The sequence below is a fragment of the Chenopodium album genome, chromosome 14 (genome assembly GCF_948465745.1).
Source record: "Chenopodium album chromosome 14, dcCheAlbu1.1, whole genome shotgun sequence".
Classification (NCBI taxonomy): Eukaryota; Viridiplantae; Streptophyta; class Magnoliopsida; order Caryophyllales; family Amaranthaceae; genus Chenopodium; species Chenopodium album.
In genome coordinates, this window is record NC_137847.1 from 1,239,746 (window position 1) to 1,247,552 (window position 7,807).

The 7,807-nt window shown below is 38.0% G+C and overlaps 1 pseudogene across 3 annotated transcripts; it reads left to right on the forward strand.

Moving 5' to 3' along the window:
* Positions 1 to 4,930, forward strand: LOC145579780 (zinc finger BED domain-containing protein DAYSLEEPER pseudogene; annotated as a pseudogene). Of its 3 annotated transcripts, none has more exons than XR_014099195.1 (2): positions 1 to 163; positions 1,415 to 4,930. The product of XR_014099195.1 is annotated as a zinc finger BED domain-containing protein DAYSLEEPER pseudogene, transcript variant X1 (transcript). The 3 variants fall into 3 exon arrangements; XR_014099196.1 differs by lacking the exon at positions 1 to 163 and adding an exon at positions 175 to 313; XR_014099197.1 differs by lacking the exon at positions 1 to 163 and adding an exon at positions 327 to 463.
* The last annotated feature ends 2,877 nt before the right edge of the window (positions 4,931 to 7,807 follow it).

A 7,807-nucleotide genomic window follows, 5' to 3' on the forward strand; every position in this document is an offset into this window, starting at 1 on the left:
ACACCCAAAACCAAATCCAGCCGTATTTCTAATTCTCTCTCTTCTTCTCTCTCCTCTGAGTGTGGGCTTCGTTCGATTTCAATCTGTTTCATCAGCCCAGTTTCAGATCGAATTCTTCAACCCCTTTTGATTTAGTGATTTACCCATTTCATTTTTTTTAAAGGTATATTCAATTCTATTTCTTTCTCCTCTTTCTATTGATTTGACTTCTTTTGGTTTTTGGGTCTTCGTTTGATTTGTTTGATGAGCCCAGTTTTAGATCGAATTCTGAAACCCCTTTTGATTTCGTGATTTACCCATTAATTTTTTTGAGGTATTCAATTCAATTTCTCTCTCTTCTCCCACCTTTTTATTGATTTTGGTTTTTGGGTCTTCGTCGTATGATTTGTTTGTTGAGCCCAGTTTTTTAGATCGAATTCTTCGATCCTTTTGATTTAGTTATTTACCCAAATTATGTTTTAAGGTATTCAATTTCTTTCTCCTTTTCTTCTATTGTTTAATTGTATTCTATCAAATTTAATCGAATTTGAATCTATTGGCGGGTTAATTCTGGGGTTCTGTTTTTGTGATTTAAAGGGTTTAACTTTGATTTATTTTGGTTATTTTTATGTAGGTTGTTTGTTTGTTTGTTTCATCTGTATTTATGACATTAATTGCTGGTGGGTTTGGGTTGTGGGAATTGGAAGAACATGTTGATTATATTCTAGTTTATTTTTGCGTTTGATGAAATAAATATTGAGAATTGTGGGTTGTTGCAATTGATTTTTGTGATTGATGGGTTTTTGGTGTTGTTTGTGGAGGTTTCAAGTGTACATTGCTTGCGAATCATCGTAATTATCGGATGTTTTAGAGGATTACATGATAAAGTCTCTGAAAAAGGGCATTGTTGTTTATCAGTGAAGGTTTATAGACTGTGATTTTGATTAATTAAAGGATATTGAATGCAAATTGAGGTGCGAGGGGCTTAATTTGCATAGTGAAACTTGAATTTTGAGGTTTTGTGGTGTTTTTTTTTTTTGGTTATTTGCACCTTATTGGATGGTTCCTTATTTGACGATTCATGTTAGCCGACCTCAAATCATTTTGGGACTTAGGTGTTGTTGTAGTAGTAGTAGTTATGTGCACCTTCAAAGATCATTGTTTGTTGTTTCGGAATTGGGAGGTAAATTGTAATGAGCTATCAATTGCAATTACACAGTGAAGTAAAAGGGATTATAATTAGATTTTAGAACTTTTGAGGGCTTCTTGGTATTTCCCATGAGCATTTTGGGAACTTGTAGAATATAAGCTTTAATAAGATAGAATTGTTTGACAATGTTGTTTTCAGTGTATCTGGTTTGTTAGTTTATGCAAGTTATGATACTTTAACTGCAGAATTTTTGCTCAGACTATCTCGTTATTGTACATTCTGCAGGTTTTGGCTTCGTTTGAATTATGACGACCACTGATGAAAACAACGAAATGGTAGATTCACAACAGGATGATGCACTGCCTGGAGCTGAGAATTCTGTGAAGGTAAAGCCAGAGCGAGCTGAACCAGAGCGTGTGGATAAGGAGGTTGCCAACTCGCAGCCTATTGGCGAACAAGTTGATCCTCAGATTGCTGGTAAACAGGCTAAGTCAGAACGTGTGAACAATGAGCTTACTCATCCTGAGCCGCTTGGTGAGGATGTCTTACAAACACCACCAGTCTCTTCAGAGGATGCACATCCACAATTAGTCAACTCAGAACATGTCCATTTACAGCCTGAGAGTGTAGATGAAATGCATTCACAGCCTGTCAGCATGGAGCATGTGCAATCACAGCCTTCGGAACTTGTTCAGCCGCAGTCAGTTTCTGCTGAGCTTGTTCATTCGGACCCGGTCAATGCAGAGGGGGTTCATCCCCATCTGGGCAGTGCAGATCTCGTGTATACTCAGCCTCTTGATTCCATTGATGAAAACAACGAAATGATTGATACAGAAGAAGCTGGTGCACAGCCAAGAGAGGCAGAGTTTGCAAATTCACAAGCAGAGCATCCAGTGACTGTGAAACCAGAACGAGTTGCACCAGAGCCAATGGACATGGACATGGGGGAACACGTTGATCAGCATGCTACTGGTGAAGAACATGTGAGTACCGAGCTTGCTCACCCTGAGCCGCTTGGCGAGGAGGTTGTTTATCCACCACCAGTCTGTTCACAGGATATGCATCCACAGTCAGTTGGTGCTGAGCATGTGGTTTCTCATCCGGTCACTGTGGAGATGGTTCATTCCCAGCCTGGAAGTGCAGATCTTGTGTATTCCCAGCCTCTTAGTTCAGATATTGTGCATTCGCAGCCTATTGCCTCTGAGTTTGTGCATTCCCAGCCAGTCAATGCAGAGCATGTGCATTTTCAGCATGGTAATCTAGAGCCAGTTCATTTGCAACCACTTGGGGTAGAACATGGAAATTCACATGTTCATGGGACTGAACTTGTGAACTCTCATGCTGTTGGCATGGAGCTGGTTAGTACACAGCCACTTAGCACGGAGGTCCCTAATTCACAGCAAGAAACTCCTGATACCCAACCTAATAAGCGTCGGAAAAAGAAGTCTATAGTCTGGGAGCACTTTACTATTGAAACTGTTGGTGCTGGCTGCAGGAGGGCCTATTGTAAAGTGTGCAAGCAATCATTTGCATACAGTACTGGTTCTAAGGTTGCTGGGACAAGTCACCTGAAGCGCCATATTGCTAAAGGGACTTGTCCTGTTGTTTTACGTCAGCAGGAGAAGAATCAGTTGTCTCCATATATGCCAAAGAGTGGTGGAACTGATGCGGGTACTGAACACCAACCAAAAAGGCGTTACAGGACCTCTAGCTCACCATATCTCATCTTTGATCAGGATCGTTGCCGGCATGAGATTGCTAAGATGATCATCATGCATGATTACCCACTTCACATGGTTGAACATCCAGGATTTGTTTCCTTTGTCCAGAATCTTCAGCCCCGCTTTGATATGGTCAGCTTCAACATTGTACAAGGGGATTGTGTAGCAATATTCTTGAGGGAGAAACAGAATCTTCAAAAGTTTATTGAGGGAATTCCAGGGCGAATATGCCTGACATTGGATATGTGGACTTCTAGTCAATCAACTGGTTTTGTTTTTGTTACTGGGCAATTCATTGATAATGACTGGAAGTTGCATCGGAGACTTCTTAATGTTGTGATGGAGCCCTTTCCAGAGTCAGATAGAGCACTTAGCCATGCCATTGGTACTTGTCTATCCGACTGGGGTTTAGATCGCAAATTAGCCTCAATTACATTTAATCAGCCACTGGGTCAAGCTGCACTTGAAAATCTAAGGGCCTTGCTTGCTGTGAAAAATTCAATGCTTCTTGATGGCCAGTTGTTGATTAAGAGTTGCATTGCCCGCACTTTGAGCAGCATGGCCCAAGAAGTGATATCTGCTAGTGAAGCAACTATCAAGAAAATCAGGACCAGTGTGAAGTATGTAAAGACTTCAGAATCTCATGAGGAAAAGTTTCTTGAGTTGAAGCAACAGCTTCAGGTGCCATCTGAACAGACTCTTTCTCTTGACAACATCACAAAATGGAATACAACGTATGAAATGCTCCTTGCTGCTTCTGAGTTGAAGCAAGTCTTTTCATGCTTAGATACATGTGACCCTGATTACAAGGATGCTCCTTCCATGGATGATTGGAGTCAAGTTGAGAACATCTGCATGTATCTTAAACTTCTGTATGACACTGCAAATTTGCTTTTGGTAAAACCTACTCCATCTTCTAACGTGTTCTTCCATGAGGTGTGGAAGATTCAGCTGGAGCTAGCCCGTGCAGCTGCAAGTGATGATCTCTTTGTAGCTGGCCTTGCTAAGCCTTTGCAAGACAGGTTTCTCAAATATTGGAAGAATTCTTGCCTGGTCTTAGCAGTTGCTGTAGCTATGGATCCTCGGTTTAAGATGAAACTTGTGGAGTTCAGTTTCACAAAAATTTTCATGGATGAAGCTCCTGTATACATCCGAAATGTCGATGAGGGAATCCATGAGCTTTTCCATGAGTATGTGACTCATCCTCTTCCATTGACCCCTCTTGAAGATGGGACTGACGGTATTGTCAAGAGAGAAGATCAAGGCATTCTCAACAACAATGGACTTTCAGACTTTGATATGTATATTATGGAGACAACGAGCCAGCAAATGAAGTCAGAGTTGGATCAGTATTTGGAGGAGTCTCTCTTACCAAGAATCCAAGATTTCGATGTGCTAGGTTGGTGGAAGCTAAACAAGATCAAATATCCGACCCTTTCAAAGATGGCTCGCGATATCTTGACTGTTCCTTTGTCAACTGTATCTGCTGAATCCGTATTTGATTCTTCGTTCAAGGAGATGGACTCGTACAGGTGCTCATTGCGGCCAGAGACTCTTGAAGCCCTCATATGCGCTAAGGATTGGTTACAGCCAGATACAATCAAACCCCCGAAAGATCTGGTGAAGATGGAACAACTCTGACTTCCAGCTGCTGCTCTTACAATAAAATCTTGTATCATGTCAATGTGTAGGTAGGGTTTCTTTCAATGGATGTTGCTTGTTCATGTGGTTGTCCTGATTGTGAAAATGATTCCTGACTCTTAGGCAGTCTTATTGTAAGTCTTTAATCGAGAACTATTCTGTGATTTAGGTAGAGGTTTGTAGGGATTGTGTTAAAGTTACATTTTATGCGAGGCAAGCTTCTGAGCTCGGAACCTTTGTAGCTTACAATTGTTACTGAGCTACGTGCTTTTCGATGCTTGCTGAGCTATGTCTGCTATGTCCTGAATGGGCTCGCTTTACTTCAGCAAGCCTTATTGTTAGTTTGGATTGGCCTGACTCTATGTAACATAAGCAAATGTGTGATTTCTTTCTTTATAAAGACAATAATTGGGGAATAAATTTATTAGTTTGTGCCAAATTGCTATAATTTGATTTAAATTTTTTCCTTTTGGTTGTTGCACGGTCTGTGCAAATTGTTCCGCAAATCATAACTGGGCGGAATTAAACTTTGGGCATTGCTACAATTTCTGAAGGTGTAATGTCTATTTTCCAGCGAGTTTATGGGTATTTTTATGCATGGGTATTGTTCTCTCCTTATGGATCCTATTAGTTTAGGATGTCTAAACTAGTAGCAAAACGGTGCAAAAACTATACTTTGACGATAAGTGTTGTTACTTATCAATTTTTTTTTTAACAAGGAAAACTACACAATTGTTAATGGTCTCCTATTTATAGATTGACGAATTACATTGTAGGCTATGGTTGGACTTGATTACTATGCTATTTTGGTCCAGTCTTCAACGAAAATGACTTGACCGTGAAAATGGGCCTTCAGGAGTTCATCATAAAATCTAGACCCAATGGTTTGGAGTTTGAATGGTTTGCGCGACCCATAAAACTGGGCTACTTGAGCCCAAATTCTTACCTCCTCCAATTCTCCCTTTTTTTTCATCAAGGGGTTTGCTACATCCTCCAATGCAAATTCTCCTTACTTTTCTTTATTTAATTTTTTTTAATTGTGTTTTTAGACTTTATTTTTTACAATTTTTAATAGTAGATACGGAGTAATATTTTTCTTATGTGATACAATCTTGCTCTCCTCACTGTATACTTCTCCGGAAAATGAAGCTTAAAAATTAAATTAGATTCATTTAATAATATTTTCTTCGAATAAGAAAAAACTTTGAAATTTTGCAACAGTAGGATCAGATCTATAACAAGCTAAAGTTGCATATCCAGGAAATAAAACTCAATTGTATTGTAATAGGAAAATAGATCAAAGACAATATAGTTAGGGTTGGTGAGTGCATAGCGAAAGCAAATTAAAGATGTAGAAATTGATAAGATAATTAGAAAAAGGATAAAGACAAGATAAGTAGTGAAAATTGGACACACAATATTTAACGTGGGAAAAATTCTCTTTAAGCATGAAGGGACACTCATACAGTGTATGAGGTTATCGGAGTATTGGAGGATATGTAGGTGGATACATGATCCAAATAATGCCCAACACCTTATTTTTATAAGTGATGCAAGGAGGTGGAGGAAGTGTGTGGAATTTTCTACACACAAGCTATTCAAATTGTCCACATAAATCTAGAACTTTCTTGAGCATTCATTGCTTTTAGATCCTTCCACCATTCTCCATCAATTTCTCGATTATTTTAGATTTTTCTAGAAACCTTGACATATAATGAGTTAGGCTATGAAATTTGGGCTACACTAACCCAACAGTGGGGTAAGTCAAAAGAAAATACAATCAAAAGAGATAAGAAAGGGTGTTTAAAGATGTCGGGTATATGTTAGATTCACAAAACTCCCTCCGCTCTTAAGTAATGGTAACATTCAACCGAATTTTATATACTGTAACGGTTTAATTGTATATTCAATGAATATATATTGATAGGCGGTCGCACACCTAAGAAAAATAATACCTAACTATCCTCCTAATATGTAGTAGGGTAAGTTAGGGTCGATCCCACAGAGAAGGTAGTATCAATATTGGGTTGCTATGAATTATAACTAGTCGAGTCAATCAAAATAGGGTTGAAAATATTATACTGTTAAAGCAAGAAAATCAAATAATAAAAACATCTAGAATTAAGTATCACAACTAGCATAATCAATATAAGACAAATTCCTACCCCAACCAATTAATTATATGTTCACAAGGAAAGGTACGCCCTATAAAATACCAAAGATCTCTTCCGAGTTGTCAATGGCTTCCTTAATTAACAATCAAACCTACTTCCGTGGAATTATGCAAATTAAAGACATTAAGTCCGGCACCCTAACTTCCTAATAATCCATTCTACCTACTTCCGTGGAGAATTTCATACCCTTAATTGATCTATTCAATTCCGTCAAAATACAACTCCCGTTGCGATCAAGACAATGGATGATAACAATACCAATTATCCCTAATCTAGTATTGGCATAAGCACAATCAATTAAGCATGAACAATATAAATAATTAATTGAGAATTAAAAGAATAAATCAAGTATTAATCATATTAGGGGTCAACTTAAATTTAGAAAATAAGACTAGAAATACATAATAAAAGAAAAGAGAATATAAGTAAAGAAGAAAAATAATTAAAAGAACAACTAACTAGTTGCTACTCCTAGTTTTGCATCATGCGGCTATCCCCCTTAATTATCCCTAATAACTAGCTATATATAAGCAAAGAGCCAAAGATAATATTGGAGAAGTTGAATACAATTAGAACTCTCGAGAAATAAGCCAAAACGAGCCCAACTTCGTGTACAAAGTGTCAATCATGCACGAGCAGGCTACAACCTGGTTGTGGCGCACCTCTGCTGGCCACAGGCGGACTGTGGAGTGGGCTGCCACACCACTCCTCTTCTTCCTTTTGGCGTGCTAGCCACGGGTAGGTTGTGGAGGAATGTACTAAGCTACATCTTGGTTGCGAGACAAGCTTTTCTTAAATGTTTTTCAATAAATATCCTTCTCTTTTCCATATAAAAACATCTCCAATATACAGCTCAACTCATACAATAGCTTATTCCTACAAAACAAAGAAAAAGATCCCAAGGAAAGCAATATCGAAATATATAATAAAATGATGCTCAAATAAGCAAATATAGGAAGAAAACACGACAAATATCATATAAATATGACATATAAAACGTGTATATTATCGTATTATCATATATTCAAATCAACTTTAGCTTTAAGCTAACAATTATCATATATTTTTTTCATGTAAGTTTTTAACATATCAAATATCATGCAAAGTATCTTTGGATTTTGAATTTTTTCTTTTTTTCTTTT